The sequence below is a fragment of the Ochlerotatus camptorhynchus genome, unplaced genomic scaffold (genome assembly GCF_037179485.1).
Source record: "Ochlerotatus camptorhynchus isolate MF236.1 unplaced genomic scaffold, CSIRO-AGI_Acam_v1.1 ptg000277l, whole genome shotgun sequence".
In the NCBI taxonomy this organism is placed as follows: Eukaryota; Metazoa; Arthropoda; class Insecta; order Diptera; family Culicidae; genus Ochlerotatus; species Ochlerotatus camptorhynchus.
In genome coordinates, this window is record NW_027040766.1 from 565,370 (window position 1) to 586,879 (window position 21,510).

The 21,510-nt window shown below is 39.9% G+C and overlaps 1 protein-coding gene across 1 annotated transcript in view; it reads right to left on the minus strand.

Annotated features, from left to right (window-relative positions):
- The window catches only part of LOC135706300 (neuroligin-1-like), a 762,843-nt gene that overhangs the window by 200,920 nt on the left and 540,413 nt on the right, over positions 1–21,510 (minus strand). The gene's annotated exons all lie outside the window — the stretch shown is intronic.

Genomic DNA, 21,510 nt, shown 5'->3' on the forward strand with positions numbered 1-21,510 from the left:
TGCTGAATGTGAAAGAAGTGTTGGAAAATGCGTCCGCAGTAAGCTTGACCAGTGATGGGTGGACGAACATAAACAACGTAAGTTTTTATGCATTGACTGCCCATTTTATTGATCAGCGTGGTGCTTTGAAATCTTGTGTGCTCGAATACTCAGACTTTAATGTAAAGCATACAGGTGAAAATATAGCTTTGTGGAGCAATTAAGTGCTGAAACCATTTGAGATTGATGACAAAATAGCCGCTCTCATCACGGATAATGTTTCTAATATGAAGTCTGCATCATAATTTCTAAATATACGAAAATTTTCTTGCTTTGCTCCGTGCTTTGTGAGCTGGGTCGCATAATGCTACAGAAAATAGCAAAATTTTCGGACGCTGTTCTCCCAAAAAGTGTAATAAGGCTAAAAAAAACTTGAGGACGGCTTGCAGAAAAGGTTTGATGGTCGTGAAGTAAATGAGCTAGTATCTCAAGCGATGATCACATCACAAGTGGTTCAGAAGCTGACACCAGTACCGGTATCTTCAAGGCCAACAAGATCCATCTTCAGCAACCATTGTGGCGCTGGACAAATATCTAGCAGCGCCGCATCTGGCGAGAGTTGGAGATCCGCTAGAGTGGTGGGAAACCAGGAAAGCTGTGTACCCAAACCTGTTTAGCCTGATGCGCAAGCGTCTTTGTGTTCCGGCAACATCGGTTCCTTGCGATCGCATATTTTCTAAAGCAGGCCAAATAAGTACCGAAAAAAGGAGCAGATTGTCGGCACAGCATATTGAACAAATCCTTTTTCTCAACAGCAATGTTTAACTTGATTTGTCGTGACTTGTTGTTTATTCTTTACTAACTCTATCTACCTTTCTATTGTTATTAGAAAAATATGAACTTAATAAACCAGCGTAAAACTATAAATTTGAATAATATTCACTTAAAAAAAAGTATTTTAAAATAATATTTAAATCAATCTGAGTTGATGAGCTGAGCAGTTCCGATCCGCTCTGCAAAATGAGCTGAATTTTACATCTCTAATTACCACCATATATATTGTTATCACATTTTGAAGTTATTTGATGCATTGCATGATTGGTTTTAATTCAAGTCTGGTCTGGTTAATTCCCCGGTGGCATATGAGACATGCCCAGAACTCACCAATGTGGTCCGTGGAGCACGAAATGTTGTGGAATTGATTGAAGGCTTGGTAGCCATAATAATGGAGCTATGAAATTGGGTTGTTGACGGAATGATGCAATTAATGAATGTAATTTAAAAGTTTTTTTTTCAACTCCTTTATAACAACTTGATCTTTTTCATTTCAGGAAATATATACAAAATAATAAAATTTTGAAAAGTGTAATAAGCGGAGCTTCTAAAACTTAATACTAGTCTTATAACATGTTTTGGAAAACATTATAATAGCCAATTAGTTTTAGTGGCCAAAAATATAACCCAAACAAAAATAAGACAACCGGAATTGGGCTCCGAAAATGGGTCCCTTCCGTGGTAGGTTTAAAGCTTCCTAACTAGACTAACTCCGAATAAACTGTTTTTTAGTTAGTTGAAGATGCTAATTTCAAATAACAGTCTGTTATTTGAAATTAGCATCTTCAACTATGTAAATCGTTGACTTCACGTAGAAGTAATACTAAAAACATATAGTCAAAGTGTTTTTTAGTATTTTTCATGTTCTCAAAAATGACAAACATCATATTCTGGAGCAACACTTCTTCGGTTCGTCATAAAGAGGTTTTGTAAAACAGCAGCTCTATCAGCTCCATTATCAGAGTGTAATTTAAAAGAATTTTCAATTCCTTTACAACAACCTGAACTGTTTCAGTTGTATAAATGTATGGAATTACACAGTAAAAATAATTTTAATATCACATCAAAGTGGATGCACATCAATCGTGTCGAAAATATGGTGTAAACATTACTCGCAATAAAGGACGAAATAAGCATTAATACAGTGCAGGGAAAAGCAATTTCCCTAACACAGTTTTCAAAGTTTAGTTCCATCCGGTCTCACCAAACGGTGTTTATTCCATCACCACGTGGTGAGTAGTGGTGTTCTCCAGCACACAACGAAAAGCTCCCCGCACGCAGCTAGCTACCAAAGTTGGCCTCAACCGCTGGTCGTCGGCATCAGCTGCAGCAGAAGCGATGCTTTCGGCGCGTGGCGTTGAACATTGTTCTCCAGTACACAACGAAAAGCTGCCTGCAAGCAGTGAGCTGCAGCCCACATGAGCATCAATAGAAGGAGGAAGAAGCCACACCTCTATTGATCGAAATCAGTAGCTCTTCGTGAGTCGCTGTGGGTCATCTATGCCAAGCGCGTTGCCCTCATTCCAACATTTTGATCCAGAGATGATGCATTTTAATTATTATTAATACGCCAATCGTTAGGAATTTATTTTCTACGTATATGTTAAAATTAAGACTGTATCATTTTTTAAAATGTCACTATTGAAAATTGCACGGATGTGCACACTAACACAGATATCAAAGTTGGTCTCACCATAAGGTGTTTATTCAATCACTGCGTGGTGACTGGTGGTGTTCTACAGTACACAACGAAAGGCTGCCTGCAAGCAGTGAGCTACAGGAGGAAGGAGGAAGAAGCCGCACCGCTATTGATTCTAATCAGTAGCTCTTCGTGAGTTGCTGTATGCCATCTATGTCAAGCGCGTCATACTAAAGAGTATAAGCAGAGAGAACCCCGCTCAAATTCATATTCCTACACAAAACACAAGCTCCTGCTGCAGTTTACAAATAAGATTTATTATATAAGACCACTAAGTCTTACGTCACCATTGCGTACAACCCCATAGGGCTATCCCTTGTAGTTTTTGCTGTGAAAGTTTTTATCAAAATAATATAAACTTAACTACTTGCATAACAAATATGACAAACCACTGAAAAATTCCATAAGAATCTGTCAATCATTGTGTGAAGATTGATAGTTTCTTCAACGCCAATTTGGAAAGTACAAACTTTCTTGAAGATCTTTACACGCAAACCTCCACAGCGCAAATACCGCAGCGAATGATATAAGTCTACCTCGCAGACGATGCAACGGTTTTTTCTTGTTGTATTTTTATCTTGTGTTCTGTATACGCTTTCGACTATACTTGTAAGCGTTTTATCTATAACGTTGTAGAACGACGCACACACTTGCCACGACTCTCTCCAATTCCCGTTCAGTTGAAAAAGCATATGAAGTCAAGTATGAGATAAAATGAGCGCTTCTTGTTCGCTTTTAGCCTATCCATATTGTTAGGGGGAAGGTGGTTCCTCTGTGGACTGTATTGTTGGGTGGTTTTATGGCGAGCTGATTAGGGATCCTCAGAGAAATTAGTGAGAAGTTAAGAGAATGCCATTTATAATAATAATTAAAAAAACATCTCGATAAAAAGGCAGCTACGTAAACGTATTATGTAAACAATGAAATGCTCCTTAAACCATTGAAAAATGCGAAATCAGTGTAGCTACTCAGATTTACTGTGTGTCCGTGTTTATTTTTATAGTTAAAGGAGCGGAACAACGGGCAACCGTCTAGAATGCTGGCATTCCAGATCACCTGCGACCCATAGGTTGTAGCTTCTATATTTGCAATCAAAATACCCAAAACAAGCTGACCCGCATCATTCCAACGGAAATCAATCTGCGTGATGATTGCGAAAAGCCATCCGGATGGGAATCAACATTGGCGAATCCAATTTTCGAACTGTAATCTGTGATACGCTGAGTTCGTGACATCCACCATGTGGTTGAAAATGAAGCTAATTTCCATATCGCAAGCACAGCAAAAACCATCATCGAACACAAGTGGGTACATGATGCTGGTCTTCTTCTTTTGATTGATACAAGTACCAACATCATCATCTTATTGCCTCTGCTTTGCCATCCATCCGACCGGCATCCCATCAGCGTCGTCATGCTTCCGATCATAATTTCACTTTGATACTTTTTATTACGCCTTGTGCTCTGACTCCGGGTCCGGATTTTGCTTCGCCCTGATGTGCTTCAACAATAACAACAGCAACAGCAGCGTCTACCAGAAAGGCGCTCTTCTGAGAAATAGGCAGCCGAAGGGCGGATGAGCAGATCAAGAGTCTGTGTGGCCGTGTGGAGAAGAGTAAATCTGCCAAGTCAATGATGGAAATGATGACTATTCCGTTTTGTTCCGCATTTCATTTCGCTTGGAGCTAATTTTTCACGCACGCATGGGCGAACGAACAAACATGATGCACAGGTTTTCCGTGCCGGAGGATCCTTCAACCAAACAATAAGAAAATCTAAGTCCAATATTGGCCGGGAGGATGCCGCCATAGGCATCGTGGTCGTCGTCGTCGTGTATGGCATAATAATTTTAATTTGCTGACCACCGAAACTGAAATCAAACCGATCCGATTGAGTATTTCTTGGAAGTCTATGGCCATATTGAGCGGGATTTGTTTTGCCGTTGAAACGAAACAGCATTGTTCGGAACCAAAGGATGGAAGCAAACATGAAGTGGCACAAAGAAATTGGGCTGAAGTCCCTTCGATCCAGACTTGTGCCGGTAGGGACAGAATTTTGAGCATCAAAAATTCCTATGACTTGACCATTTTAATGTTAGCAATTGTCCCAAGAGTTACTTCATCCATGTAATGCATTAAAACTTTCTCTTATTCCGAACTTGTCTCAAATCGTTTACACTAACGAGTTGATCGTTTTCCCATTAGCACTCAACCGAAGTCAAAAGCTAATCGTATTCTGTTGTTGGCGGACGCTCTGGCATATAATCGCACTGCTTGCCATTATGAAACTAATTGAAAACTTAATTAAACGTGTAACAGCGGGTGTCAATCTTCGGATCATTTATTTATTTTTAATTAAGTTTCTTGTAGGACACCCTTGCACATTCGCACACCCACCCACAAACGTGGCACATTCACTTCACGGGCCCAAGCGAAACCATGAAGTGAAAAGCTTTCCTTGATGAACTGGACTCCCTCTCCCTAGGGACCTCCAAGCAGAATCCTTCCTGGTTATTGCAGATCTGATGAACATACGACACGGAGTCCATCTCCCCCACTATGACGACGGTAGATGGGTTTGGGTGGTACCAGTATGAAACAGCAACAAAACACTCATCTACTCTCACTCTTTCATCGGGGGCACACACACAACCATATACACCCAGGAAGCAGTAAACTGACCATCAAACACGACGGGTGTAAACCTTCCGGATCGACACGACGGGCTGGACCCGCACACACTTACACACGTCTCAATGCACTTCCTGCCAGTTCCCGCGTGATAGTTTACTGCTGAAGTAAGGTTAGTTTTCTTTTCAAGTTTACCCTCATGAGAGCAAAAGGGGGTGGGAAGCCAGGCAGTGGGGGGCTTTTGTTGGTAACCAACTTTGTTATTGCAACATTTTCTCTGGGCCACAAACCACACGCGCACACACACACAGAGAAGAGACACAGAGAAATCTCTACAACACCTACCGTGTCCAGAATGATGCAGTTGCTACTACTGGAACAGTAGGTAGGTCGTATCACTTGGTTAGATACGGAAGTTTAGGCGGGGTGGATGGTGAGTGTTCATTAAATTCAGTGTTCTCTTTCAATGGCCGCTGTGTGCGGTAGCAATCTAATTTCCTGATGCAAGCAGAACTGAAAACAAGATGCTGTGATTAAGCTTTTTTTGTCATTAAATCTTTTACCAATGCTCGACTGCTGTTGAAACTTACGAGGATGAAAGTTGTCTTCGTTTACTGCTGACTATACAGTGTTTTTTTAAATTCATTTATTTATTAAAGCTCAAAGGCGGAAGCTTTGCGGAGCCGAAACCCGTATTACTTCTTACAAAGTTTCTTAATACTAGATGTTTGTGATATTCGGCTATGCAAACTTTTTAATTAAGAACAAACGGTTGAATTTTGTCTAAAGTTTGATGCCGGTTAGCATCTTCTTCAGGAAAACTGATACATTTGTTATTTTTTTTTTAATTAGTGAGTTATTCATTCTGTCTATTATATTTGTTCTTCGTTGTCTATTATCAAAGAAAGGAACAGCAACTTCATGCAAACGTTGAACCAGAAAGGTTTTACTCTGAAGATTGAAAAACTAACATCGAATTTTTCTTCCTCTAATCATTTTATATTGAGCGTGTTCGTTTATGCCAGTTCAATTTGGTATAAAATGGAATAATTTCTGACTACGTTTTGAAATGACCGTTAGCTTAACAGTTCAGCCTGCTTGACACGAACTGTTGTTTTAAAGTGCACAAATATTTGTACAAACAAGTTTTATTTTGTGTTTATGAATATACTGGACAAATCTAGGTTAAGGAGATCGAAGTGTGCTGTGCTCGTGAACGGACGCGATTTTTGTGTCCTCCCGTCATTTTTTCAATTTTCCACATTGAAATTTTTCTACATTTTGACTCGAATGATTTTTAACTACGGACTTGCAGTGGCAACGGGTCGGATGCGCGGTTTATCGAGTGTTGAAATGGTGAAATTCCGAATTTGGGCCGAACGCGAACGAAGGGTACAAAACGCGTTCCGCTGGTTAGCCGGCAGCAGGAAGGAAGCACTCGCAGCAGTAGCACCACCGGGTGAAAAACTGCAGCCGGAATCAGAGGACTAGCACTGGAGGAGCACGAGGATTTTTCCAGCTACCCGTCGGCGCAGTGGAACTCCCTTGAACGGCGAATAGATCCGGATCAAGCAGGAAGAGTGGAAGTCTTTTACCCACGCCCAAGGAAACGAAGCAAATAGTGTTTGTAGTGTGTTGATGTATCTGTGTGCAATGTGAACACCATCAACATATCTCAAGCTGCCTTTAGGTTCAATCGGCTAAACTTGGTGAGTTCGTTCCTTTTTGTTCATTATATCTTTTCAATCCAGTAACGATCATAATCTACCACACCTTTTCCTGTTGTGTTACTGGAACAAAATTTTCACCGAACTCTAGTACTGAACAGGAGGGGAACAGGAGTTTTCAGTGAGAAGGGGAACGCACTTTAAACCTTGTTATTTTTAATGGCTTGTTAATAGTGACAAGACTCGAGTATGTAGTTGTTGGTGCTGCCATGGTGATTGTATTTGGTGAGCTTGTTACAGTTAAAAACAACCCGTTTGTTTCCTGCCGGGATAACCTCAATCGCGCATGATCTATTTTGCGAGTGCAAGAACATAGTTGGGTCTGGGGGGGAGACATTAGGATTTATCCCAGGCTACACACTTAGAAATTATCGCCGACTTCGGTAATGTTTACCGAAATCTGAACAACTGAACTTTTCGGTAAAATTTATGCAATTCAATTCAATTGCTTTTTAGCTACTTTGGAACTACAGGTCGGACTCGATTATCCGGAGACTCGATTATGCGGAGACTCGATTATCCGGGATTCGATTATCCGGAATTTTAGACTCGATTATCCGGAGTATTTTTTTTTTTTTTTTTAGTTAAAAACTTATAAAATAATAATAATAATATATTAAAATGCAGACATTTGAAATAATTTTGTATTATAATATCCATTATGATAATTTTAACAATCGTTAAGAGATTATCCGGAAGATTTGATTATCCGGAGTGTAAAAAAAAATTGATACTCCGGATAATCGAGTCCGACCTGTAAATCTCCACTAAAATAACAAGATTTAATCTTTTAAACAAGGTTGAACATGTTTTGATATTATTTTCAAATTCAATAGCCTTTAAAATGAAGGTCAAAGTTTTACCGAACGTTCAGCTGTTCTGATTTCGGTAAAATTTACCGAACACGGAAACAAAATCTTAGTGTGTACTATTGTAGAAAATCGTAATTAATAGATATTGGGCGGAACGCGTTGGAAGGTTTAGAAAAATAGGGCGCCCGCTTGATCCAGTTTGGGATACATTGATGACTGCTTTCGGGAACGTGATTTGACTTGTTTAACCAGGGCTTAACAATCGTCACGTCGGTCATAGCTTGTTATGATAGACTGAACAAATGATAAGACAATCTTATTCAAATGTCATAATAATACCTCTGACCAAGGCAAAATTATTACTATGGTTTTTATTAAACTTGACGATACCAATACTAATAAGGAAAGGAATTTCACATTTCCTTATCCCAAGTCCTTTTCCTCTCCTTCCCTTCACTTCTTCTCTTTTCAGAAAGCGAGTAATGGCGCTATAACCATATGCCATATAGGGCTAGGACAAGAGTTAGTGCTCATGTCCCAACCGCTAGAAGAAAATGGAGCATCACTTACCCTTTTTAGACTAGATGCTCCCAACGACAAATGATTTATAAATAACAATACAATGGAACGTATGGTACGAGATATCCACGTTTCATCCATTTATTGGATTCTGAAGCATCGTGCTTAAATCTTGGATTTAAACAGGCCCGATGTTTCTAAATCATCTTGCCCCTCAAATGCTGCACAGTAGGCCTGTCCGTTTTGATATATTTTGCGCATCTATGATGTGCAACATATACCAAATAGGAAAAAAAAAGTGATGAAGGTATATCTATCATTTTCCAGGATGCTTTCATGAACTGGCTATGTTGGTGTTAGATTAGATTAGATTAGATTAGATTCAGTCTGCTGTGAAATTCAGGAGAAATTGCATTTTTAAATCACAAACTAATTTAAAATCAACAACGCTTGAGCGTGACCGATGCGAGTCTGTGAACACTGAGTATTCAATAGCCGTATGAAATTTTTAATTCTTCCATAATGGAACTGCTGCTTCTACAATACAAAAATCGTCTGAACAAGTAGTAAACATAAAATCCAGATAGGAATTGAGCTGGTTACGAACATGGTTAATTTGATGAAGTCCTAAGTGGCTGCTTTCATCAAAGATGAATTGCAAAGTATCGTTTTCACCTACTATTGGTAACAGCAGAGAATCATTACTATATTACTATCCTCTATAAAATTAACAGTATTCTGGTTAAAATCTCCATAAATATGAATTTGGATTTTTGAATCTTCTCTTTGAATTTTCAGTTCTGCAGTAGTGAAAAACTTTTCATAAGCTGGTTTTTTGGAAAAGTGTGAAGGAAAGTAGACAGAAGCGAAAATATCTTCACCGTTTATTAAAATTTCAACCCACATATCTTCCAATTCTTTTGGTCTTTCACTAGCGATTTGTTCAGCTTGAAGTGTAGCATTCATAGCTATAAGTACAACACTACCTGTTTTTTACCTGATAATGATAAATCGCGGTCACATCCAAGGAAAAATGATTTATATAGTTTTTATAAAAGTTGACGATACAAATACTAATGAGGAAAGGAATTCCGCATTTCCTTTTCCCAAGTCCTTTTCCTCTCCTTCCCTTCCCTTCTTCTCTTTTCAGAAAGCGAGTAATGGCGCTATAACCATATGCCATATAGGGCTAGGACAAGAGTTAGTGCTCAGGTCCCAACCGCTAGAAGAAAATGGTAGCGAGCAAGGGCGCTATAACCTAGGCGAATACAGCATTCCCTCCGTATAGGTTACGTCCGCACACCGCTCTCTGTTGTCCTTCGACTGAGGTCGGCTGGATCGATTGAGGGATGGCAGTGGGTTAGCGGTGCCGTCCACGCTTGTACGGAGGGAGGACTGTACGCTCGAACACAAGGGGTAAATACCTGTGTTCCATCCCAGGAGATCGGACAACCATGGAGTGTACATTAACTTTCTTAGCTCAGTCACTCCCAACGATTTATATAGCCTATTTTCAAATCCTGCATACGGAGCGGTTGGTACGGTATGTCCCCGCTCTTTGATTACCTGTGGATTAAATGTTACCACTGTCTATACTTATTAAGTAGACATGGTAAACATTCACTTCCACAAAAATTAACTAAACGCTACACAGTAGGCCTGGCCGCTTTATTGTTTGTTTCACATCCTTGATGTGCAGCAGGCATTAATAATGACAAGAAAAATGATAGATGTATCATTTTCCAGGATTCTTTCAAGTACTGGCTGTGTATGTGTAGACTAGACTAGACTAGACTAGATACTGGACAAATCTAGGTTAACAGTTCAAGAGGTCCTGTCTGCATTTATCCATTAATTTCAGGATTCATTCTAAATTCTAATTGAGTAATGGTTTAAAGAAAAAATGTAATCTCCTTTGGCTATTATGCCCGTTCTCAACAGAGGGGATTAGACTCTAATCCCTTCTGTTGAGAACGAGTATAAAGTTCTAATTGGACATAATAGCCAAAGGAGTGATAAGTGATTTTGATTGATTCTCTTCGTCGACTTTGTCTTTCGTTAATAACTCAGCGGCAAACATATTCCTTGATGCGGTGGCTATCCAGTAAAAAACCTCTTTGACAAACTATATGGCAAAAATAGCGTGAAATCGGTTAGTAAAGCCGTGATTATCAACAGAGAAAGTCGATGAACCCCCTCGACTTAGTGTTCTTTGAGCACTTCCACTGTTGTTAATGGAGAGCTTTCTTAGCCTGCACCATATTTGCATTCGTATATTGTGTTGCAAGCACAATCATACCCTATTCCCAAGGAAGGCGAGAAGCTGTTCAACCCGAAATATTATTTTACTGAACCCGAATGAGAACACAGCCACCTCCAGCATGGTGTTAATTTTAGCTGTGCTCCTTTATCCACGAATCTAAGATACCATCAGAATTTTGGAACATATGTGTTTTCTTCAGATTCCAAATTGGTAACCATACCCCCAAACTAAGTGAGTGCGGAAGCGAGAGAAGATTACAGTTCTACATTAGTGGCGGCAAACTCCAACTACGATTAACTTTTAAAAGTTCCTGTTTGGAAAATCTGCTAAATGTTTGCTTATGATTGTATTGGTTAACACCAACGTTGATACCAAAACAGGCGGACATTTGTGATCGGGATATAATCCGAGTATAATATTGTCGGTCCACTTGAAAACTGACTATCAATATTTGCCGTGTAAAAAGCGTACTTTCCACCGCTAGGTGGCACTCTAAAGTACATCGAATTTTTTTTCACTTTTCGAAGCAGAGATGAGCTTCCTTTCTTTGCTATTATGTTTGTTCTTCGTCTAACGGCTTTTCTAAGCATGTAATTGATTTTTGCTGGTAATTTTGGTAATTTAAAAGATACGTAATTAAGTGGAATTAAATGGAAGATGTCCGTTTTTTGCTGTTTAATCTAAGATTTTTTGTTTATTTATTTATTTAATTTGTTTTTCTTCATCGGACTTATCGTTTCTAAATGAAGCCTGATGGGGAAAAGCCTAGAAAAGGCGTCAAAACCCCATGTCTTTTCGAAATATATGAATCACAATAATACAATACAATTAAAACGAACATTAATCAAGTCTATAGCATAAAAAAAAAGTTATCCTCCTATGGCATAGAGTTGTCCGTGAATCAGGTAGAAGTCCTCGTCATGCAGTTGAACCGGAAACAAAAAAATAAACAGGTAGCACAATCCTTCACGTGTACATTAAATGGACAGCTACTCACCTTCTCAGGAGTCTGCGTTGAATACGGTGACGAAAGGTTTCCGCTGCACAGTTAAAGTCGAAAAACTCGTAAAACTCGTTGAAACGCCCAGACATGAACCGTATTGGGTCATGCAAGCTGTAGTTCGCAGCACGAGGTCCAAGATGCAGGAAACTCCTCGACCGAAGAACTCGTTCGGTTGCGTGGATTTCGAATTCAGCCAATATTCCTGGAGAGTCGATATCACCAATAAGTACTTTCGCTGCGAACACGGTCTGACTAATCGTCCGCCTATGTTCTAGTGTTTCAAGACCCAGGAGTTGACAACGATCTTCGTACGGCGGAAGGTTCACAGGGTCATTCCAAGGAAGGTGACGAAAGGCATACCGAACAAATTTCCTTTGAACAGATTCAATCCTCGCTATCCAAACTGCTTGATACGGGCACCATACTACCGAGCTGAATTCCAAGATCGATCGCACTAGAGAGCAGTATAGAGCTTTTAGACAGGCAGGATCGCGAAACTCGTCAGCGATCTTTAAAATGAACCCGAGTTACCTGATAGCTTTGGCAACGATGCCCGAGTAATGAAGCTTGAATGTTAAGGCGCAGCCCAGCGTGATTCACATAGATCTTCACATCATCCGCGTAGAAGGATCGGCAACCAGTTGGGAGGATCAGTCTGGCCTCATTCACAAAAATCGAGAATAGCAATGGTCCCAAGTTGCTACCTTGAGGAACACCGGAGCTGTTTGTAAAATAGTACGATTGCTCTGATCTGATTCTAACACAAAGTTCCCGATTGGTCAGATAGGACTTGAACCAACGAGTTAAACCCGAGGATACACCGAGTTTTTCAAGTTTAGCTAGCAGTATGGAGTGGTCAACCCGGTCGAATGCAGCCTTAAGATCTGTATATACAACGTCCACCTGCGCTCCAGCTTCCATACTCCGAAGACATAAAGAAATGAACAGAGCTAGATTTGTTGAAACTGATCTCTTGGGATAAAAACCGTGTTGGTCAGGAGAAATGTAATTTCTGCAGCTAGAGAATAATGCGTCGTTGATGATGATTTCAAAAAACCTTAGAGCAGGCACTGAGTGATGTGATCCCTCGGTAATTTTCGACGTTTCTCTTGTCTCCTTTCTTGTAGATCGGGAACATGAATGACGATTTCCAACGCGTAGGGAACTCCCCCTACTGTATTTAATGAAATATTGAACAGCTTCGAAAGCGGTGTTGTAAGCTCTGAACTGCATCGCTTCAGGATGCTTGAGGGGATCCCGTCAGGGCCAGCAGTATTAGAAAATTTCAGCTTCTTGATGGCGGATTCGACGAGGTCTTCTGTAACCGAGGTAATCGAAAAATTGAAAGCATCACTGGGAGTGTACCTCACCGCTTCAGCATCTTGGGACAACGAAGCCGTAGTGTCATTGAAAATGCTTTTGTTCTGGTTCTGCCAGAAGATTACATTTCTCAAGGGAATTGCTGGCGATTCTATCACCCAGGTGAATTTCGACTGGTAGCCCCTCCTCGTTTCGTTCGGTATTCTTTGGATTAAGCCGTAAATTAGCCTGCACACGCCTTGTGAAGCTCATGTAAAGAATGAGGTTATATGTGCGATATTCGTTGCTCGCTGTTGAAAATAATCGTTTGGTAAATGGGTTACACACTAAGATTTTGTTTCCGTGTTCGGTAAATTTTACCGAAATCAGAACAGCTGAACGTTCGGTTAAACTTTGACTTTCATTTTAAAGGCTATTGAATTTGAAAATAATATCAATACATGTTCAACCTTGTTTAAATGATCAAATCTTGTCATTTAAGTGGAGATTTAGTTTCAAAATAGCTGAAAAGCAATTAAATTGAATTGCATAAATTTTACCGAAAAGTTCAGCTGTTCAGATTTCGGTAAGAATTACCGAAGTGGGCGATAATTTCTTACGCTTCAAATTCCGTAGTCGAGCATTGGACCATGCGGGTTTGGGAGAGGGTCTCCTCAATGGGACAGAATCAGTTATTGTCCAGCCAACGACCTCAGCGAAGTAGTTGACGGCTTCATCAATAGATGAACACGTGTCAAGGAACTGCCAATCTGCCTGGGCAAGCGCTAACAACCCAATTTAATTACTTATAATCCCAATTTCATTACAAATCACCTTTTAACATAAGAATGTTTTCTCTGTGCTGAAAAGTTCGTCACGGTTCATTTTGTTTAACAGAAGTTATACTTGATGGAAGCCGCAAACTGAAAATTAATTTTGGACACTCACTTGTATAATCCGACGTGGTCAGGTTCAAAAATCGCGAAATCGTTGAAATTGGCTAAATCGACCGTGAGCAGTGTTCTCAAACGTTACCGTGAGCGGCATACTATCGATCGGCAGGATCATAGCAAGCGTCGTCGTGGATCTAAGGATCGGAAGCTGCATTTGAAGTTGTTGAGAACGGTTAGAACAAACCCAGGGCTGTCGGATTATGATATCGCCAAGAATTTCAATGCCAGCCAAAGCACCGTCAGAAGGATTAGTCAACGAGAAGGATTTCGATCTTTCGGACCAGTAAGCAACCGATCAGGACACTGAAGCAGAATCTAGTGGCCGCAAGACGTGCCCGAAAGTTATACAATGAGGTTCTTACAATGTACGAAGGATGCATCCTCATGGACGACGAAACGTATGTGAAGATGGATTATGGGCAGCTTCCCGGACAAAAGTTCTCTAAAGGTGATGTCCCTAGCAAGTTCAAATTCGTTTTTGCTGATAAATTTGCAAGAAAGCTTATGATCTGGCAAAGTATTTTTAGCTTCGGACAAAAAACCCAGGTTTTCGTGACCAACAAGACTATGGCTTCCAAAATGAACAAGCAGGAATGCCTGAAAAAAAAGACGTATTCTTCCGCACATTAAGGCTCATAATGGACCTGTATAGTTTTGGCCTGATTTGGAAAGCTGCCACTACAGCGGAAAAGTTCTACAGTGGTATCGAGACAACGGGGTAAACTTCTACGAAAAGAAAATCAAACCACCCAATTGAGAAATATTGGGCAATTTTCAAACGGAAGTTGAAGAAGAGTGGAAAGGTGCCTCGGGATGCGACAGAGATGAAGAGATGGTGGAACAAAATGCTCAGGTTAGCCTACAGAGTGTCCAAAATATGATGAGTGGTATTCGAAGAAAAGTTCGAGAGTTCATCAAAAGTCGGATAATCAGGAAATCTCGACCAACAACTGAAAAGGGATTATCAGGCCACCCACGCAAATCAATGGCAAAGTTTTCCCTAGCCGATGATACTGTTGTTTTTCGTGGCATCCTACGCTTTGCGAGGAAACGGCATGCAAAGTAATATTCCAGCAAAATGGTTTCTGGGTATTTTTGTACTTCTTCTGGTTGATTACTAATCATTCTGAAAATCTCTAATTACTCTGTAGATCATATCATGCCTGTAAGATGTTCATTTAGAAATTAGGTTGATCAGGAATTATTCCAAGGCCCTTCCATCGATTAAATACCTGCATAATGCCCTCTCGATATTTTGGCAATTCTTCTGGTTGATTAGTTATTATTCTGAAGATTTATTATTGATCAATAAATAAAATCATGCCTCGAAGATATTCTTGCACGAAAGTCGCATTATCAAGATTTCCTAAGCTCTTAAATCGATCAAATGCCTGCATAATATACTCAGGTTTTTTTTTAATTCATCTGATTGATTAGTAATTATTCTGAACGTTTCAAATTGTTCAAAAAATCAAATCAATTCTCTAAGATATTCTTGAAAGAACACCCTAGGCACCCCCATTAGCAAAGCCAATGTCGCTGAGCCAGTTGTCTTTTGGTTATCCTTGGACGGAGATTGTGTATCCTAACCGCAACCGAGCCATGCTACATGGAGGAATGAATCTTGTACTGCTTCCTTCATGTTCCAGCTGATGTTTAAGGTTGTATTCCTATGTCCTGTCTACTACGTTTTGGGCAATCTGGAGAAAATCCGTACCCACAACGACACGGCCGTTACTGATCTGCAGATGTGTGATTTAAGTGTACTCAAAGTAAAGCTTGTTCGTTATAAAGTGGAAAATGTCCATTAGACTGATGCAAAATTTGACTTTTTCGCTCCACAGTGCTTAAATGGTTTCAAGAGAGTGACATGAAGAAGAAAAGTGATATTTAGTTATTGTGTGTTTGGATTCGCTGGAGGAGGAATTGTTTAAAAATGACTACAGAAAATTAAGCATCGAGAATGCGCTCCCGGATGTATTGATTTGGTGAGTACGTTCCAGTTGAAGATTGTTCTCTCTAAATATCCCTTTTTTGAATACGTTTCATCAATCAAACATTATTATATGTTGGGTGTTGGGGGAAGCCTAAGGGTTTCAATGGATTTGTAGACTGGACAAGTGTTCGTGGATTTGCCAGTCCCTTGTCACGTGTTGATAGACGTACATCTTGTCGTTTGTCTTCCAAAGGTCTTCAATGAAGTTGATTCACCCAGCTGCAACAAACCATCAGGCAGAACTTTACAACCAGTGAAGTATCTGCAGTCATATGTAATCCTTGCACTGATGGTGGGTTCTATTCACATCACATGTTCCCCTATAAAAAAAAGTGAATTTGTGTCGCATATATTATAATCTCATCTGATTCTGGATTTTACAGTCAGCTTCACAGGTGTCAACCTCCTGCCCAGGAATAAGGAAAACTTCGTTAAAGTCTCTTATTGTGTTTCCCTTCCGACTGGGGGACTTGTAGACTTCGGGGCAAACTTTCTTTGACGGTGGTGGATTATTCCCTTCGTTCGCCTCCGTATCCGAAACTGGCTACATCTGTTCCAATTCTGCTTCAGCCTCCAAGCGAGTCTTGAACTCTCTTTTTTTCACTCAATTGATACGTTCCCACATTGGGTTTGGCATGGAGAACTCGTCTTGAGAGAGTTTCGCTACCGCGTTTTTTTTTCCGGCCAGTGTAGGATTCCAGCTTCTTTCCAACCAGAAAGAATTACGGTTAGGCATGTTTCGCATCTTTCAATTGTTTGTACCACTTTAAATGGCATTTTTTCCGCACTTGAACTTGGACGACACTAGCTGACTCCCTTCCGAAACATTTTGAACTGTCACTTTTCTCCAGGCAACTTTGTCATCATAAAACTGAACGGTACCAAGTCAAGTCAAAATGGATAATAAATAAACAATAAGGTATTCAAATTTACTTTATAAATGCTATAATAAACCATTGTGCAGCGATGATCGAGACGTTTCCGTCGGATAAGATTATTTTGCGGCCGAGTGTCTAGGAAGCTATGGAAACCGAAATGGCTCTTGATTTTGTTTTATGCCCTTATAGTATAAACCACCATCGCACTTTGTGAGTTGCCCCAATAGAACCCTTGCTTTTGGTTTGAATCAGTACAAATTCGTTCTATTATATAAAAAAAAAAGAAGTATACATATTCATTTTCTTCCGAACTAAATAAACCACCATCACACTTTGTGAGTGGCCCCAACAGTATCCTTGCCGTTGGTCTAAATCGGGTCAAATCGGTTCTAATAATTATTTTATATTCAATCAAGTAAACCACCATCACACTTTGTGAGTGGCCCCAACAGCATCCTTGCTGTTGGTTTAAATCGGTTCAAACCGCTTATAATTAATTATTTTGGTCATTGATTAAATAAAATAAACCATCATCACACTTTGTGAGGGGCCCCAACAGTATCCTTATTGTTGGTTTAAATCGGTATACACACATCTAATAATGATCTACATCTCTAGACAGCCGGCTGTTTAGAGCATAAATCGAAAACACTTATAAATAACTACACAAAACAAAAGATCGCATCACTTATCAAGGTGAATCCTGATCCAACGAACCTAACCCACTAACAAAACCTCCTTCCTGTGACTTTTGTGGGATGCAGAGGTAAACACGGTCCCAAAACAACAAAAGTCACACACTAACATTCCTTCCCTCTCCCACCTGATTGCAAGGACGTGGCCGGTGACGTTATTGATCTTTAAAGGTAGGAGTCACTGGAACATGTACACTGAGAATGGCAGGTTACTACCAAGCCCCATTCAGTTGATTCTTTGTACAATTTCACTGGTTCAGATCAATCACGGAGTGCAACTATCGATACGTGCAGTCAGACTAAGCTAAGCTAAGCTAAGCCACAGTGCTTAAATGGTTTCAAATCGGGTCGTGATTAGCCTTCAAAAGTTACAACTCATTTGGTTAGAAACAGACTTCGCACAAACCATTTGAAGTTTACATGTAAATTACTATGGGAAATCTCAACTTTTTGTTCATTGCCTTCTAGTTTTTTTCATATTGAGATAACTATTCTTATAGAAAATTTTCTCAGCTACAACTTTGTCGAAGATCATTGCTATGTAAAACGAGACAGGAAATAGTTATTAATTATTTAAGAGATTGGTAAACTTATGACATGATCAAGCAGCTGCTCTGTAGGCAACACTGTATTTTGCAGTGTGACATAGTAGCCATAATTTTTGTGTCCTATTCAACGCCCCAAAAACACCAATGTTGCCTGCTGAGCAGTTGATTGAGCATGATCATAAGACATCAGTGCAGTGAATCATTAATAACTTTCGATCCTTGCATTTAATCAAAAAGTGGTCTTGCGCAAAGTTGTAGCTGGAAAAATTTCCTACAAGTAAAGTTGAAAGTTTTCGAAGCAGACCGATATGGTGAATTATTAGATAGACATGAACAAAAATCTTGGTTTTACCATAGTAATTCCCATACAAACTTCAAATGGTTTGTGCCATCTCAGTTTCTCACCAAATGGGTTCAAATTTTGAGAGGTTAGTCAGGATCCGATTTGGAATCGTTTAAGTATTGTGGAGCGAAAATTTCAAATTTTGCATCACTCTAATGTCCATGTATTCCACCTTGGCAGGCACGTTTTTGAAGTTAATGACAAACGTGCGTTGCACCATAGTGCTCATTTTGATTAGTGTGCTAGTTCTGGAAACGGGCGAAAGAAGACGGTATGGTCGTAGTGGAACTAGTGGATCAAATCAACAACAAATCAATCAATGAAAGAATAAACCCATAGTTGTTGATGCTGCTGTTGTGCGCCGTGTTCTATCAAAACAACAACCAAATGTCAACTGATATAATGAATATTGAGAAAATAGTGTGACTCAGATCTTCTGAAATTCCAAGGACTTTTCTTAACAGACACATAAGAGAACAAGATACATTAGATAAGTACGACAACTTTATGTTTGAAATACATTCGCCATCTATTCCATAAAACTGTTGTTCATCATAAAGGACAACCCACCAACCTTTATGGTCATCTTACCGTTGTTGCCAAAAATCGTAGTCGTAATAACCCCTACCGACATTAGACCACAACAAAGGTCACGGTGAAATGTCGTAACCTGGTCTTCTCCGACAACGCTGTAGACAATCGCTCCCCAATCAACTCCTGGTAGGTCGCATTACCCAGGTCACAATAATGGCCAGTCTTTTGTTGTGTACACACGCCAACAGATCGAAACTTTTCATTTTACGACACAAAATAAACACATAAATTTTACAACCCACTCTCTCCGATGACGACGACGCTGTGAACTGTTGCAATATACAGACCAGAACAAGACGGTCGTCGTCGGTCGGGTATGTTTGCAAAGTGCCGCCACTGACTGCTTCCAACGATCCAACGGTGTGGGGGAGGTCAGGATTTTCAGCGGCATTAGAAGTCGTAAAGTTGACGGGTTTGTTGGTTCTATGGTGGCGGCGGCGCGCGGCTGAGACGACTGTGGCAATGGGTTGTAAAAAGTGCTCAAATTTCTACTTATTCCAGACAAAATAGTGCGATAACAACGAGGCAAGCACTGCTCTGGGCGAGGTGAGCCTGGGTCGTAAAATGCGAGGTAGAATCACTTTCTTTGGAAGGTGATAATCAGCAATGGGTTGTCTCCGGAGCGAGACATTCAAAGCTTTAATGTTTAGCCGTATAATTTCCGGTGAAATTCGCAACCAGGAATCAGATTGAATTATTTATGAATTATGAGAAGCACCGCTTCCCATTGTTGAACTGTGATGAACAAATATGCATGCCGTTATGCTTTGTGACTGTCAGTGTTGCAAACCAAACATTCGTATTCCGGTTCTTCGGAAGCGCATTTCTGTGTTTGTGTTACCATGAATGCATAGTAAAATGTTCAATCTGCAAGCACCTGAGGGCAGTTCATGTGGTTCTACAGATGTGTTTTCGACATACATTTATATTAGTTTAACCTAACTACGCTTCCGATTTAATGTATCTATCAGTACGCACATCTACTTAAAAGCCCAATATAGGGTGTCCCAGAAAATCTAAGCTTACTTTCAACACGCCATCATGTGTCGTTCGGCAATCTGTTTGTAGGTGAGGATGGCTATTTTGATTCTGTGGTGCTCGCGCGAGTGAATGAATTTTTCCATGCTTGATCCTATTGCGCGGCAGAATATGTGCATGCAGAAAAAGTAATGAATTTTCTTATGGAAAAATAAAGTCATGTTTAAACTTTATGGGACACCCTTTATTCAAACGCAAAGAGGTGAGTAAATTTGCGTATTCCTTACCATTGTGCTACCCTCAGCGATTCTTACCGAATCCGTCAGACACACACAGCAAAGCATCTAATTCAAACAACGAAGCATAAAACAATCTTGTTATCTCGTAAACATTATTCCGATCGAAAACCGCACACAAACGGCAAGCGGCCAAAGCCCGCCAACCAAGTGAAGGCTCACTGCACTGCACGTTACCTACTACGCTAACATTTCTTCACCTTTTGGGTTAACGTTAGTTGAACGAACGCAAACATTCTCTCCCTTCCGAATAACCCCCCACCCGCCCACACATATCCGTGTGCGAAAATACATTTCTATACATACGTTTAAGAAAAGCAGCCACCCAACTGATTTCGACGTTTCAAAACCACTTATGGAAAACCTCGATACCGTTCTCCTCCTGCCGTCAGCAGTGGCAGTTTCGATGGAATTGTGCTTGAATATTTCCTAGAACACACAGCTCCCCCGTCGAAAGTTGGAATATTTATGAAATAGGAGTTTATTCCCGATTCATCGTATATCTACTCAGCAAAAAATTAATTATGATATCACATCAAAGTGGATGCACTTCAATTGTTTCAAAAATATGGTGTAATATTACTTGCCAAAAAGGACAATCATTAATCATAAATACAGTGCATGCACTGAAATTACGCTGCTGTTACTGCATTTGTTTATTTTTGTGGCCATAAAAAATACATGAGAATTACGACGTGATTGAAGTGTATCGTCTTGGATGTAATATAAAAAATTATGTTTTGCTGTGTACTCGCAAAACAAATCTCTATTACCACCAATCTAAGGTTGGATTCATTACATCCTCTGCATATGTTTCGTACAACAAATGTATTGCCAATTTTTTCAATGGACTGCAGTGTTCAATTCTTTAATTTTAATAGTTCACTCATTCTACAACTGATAAGCAAATCAAAATTCCAACTTTGCACCGGGTTGAATCCAAAAATTCTTCTCTAGTGATGAAAACACAAACACAAATAGTTCGTAATTAAATTTCCCGCTCGAATGTCATAACAACTGACGCAGAACGAAAGCTCGGAAATCTTTCACCTCCCAGCAGCTCGGCAGAAAAACACAAGCAAAACAAACTTTTCGGTTTGACTTATCCATTTTGTTTCGATTTCTTCCACCCGGCAGACTGACTGCATACTGTTGGTTCCTACCGGTGCACAGTGGTGCGAAAAGCCAAATCCATGAACTTTTTTCATAAGCACCTTTCACAGTGTTTTTTTTTTTGTTACGTAGAACTACGTCTGTGATTTCTATATGATGGTACACTTTGTGAAAACCGAAAATGGAACATGTAACAAAATTATGAAAGATTTTGAACGTTAATAACTCAGCTGCCCCTAGACCAATTTCAATAATTTTATCACCAATAGATCAGAAATATTCCTACGCATCTGTTGAAGTTAAGCCTCTATCATTTTTTTTAAATGCCACTGTTGAAAATTACACGAATGTG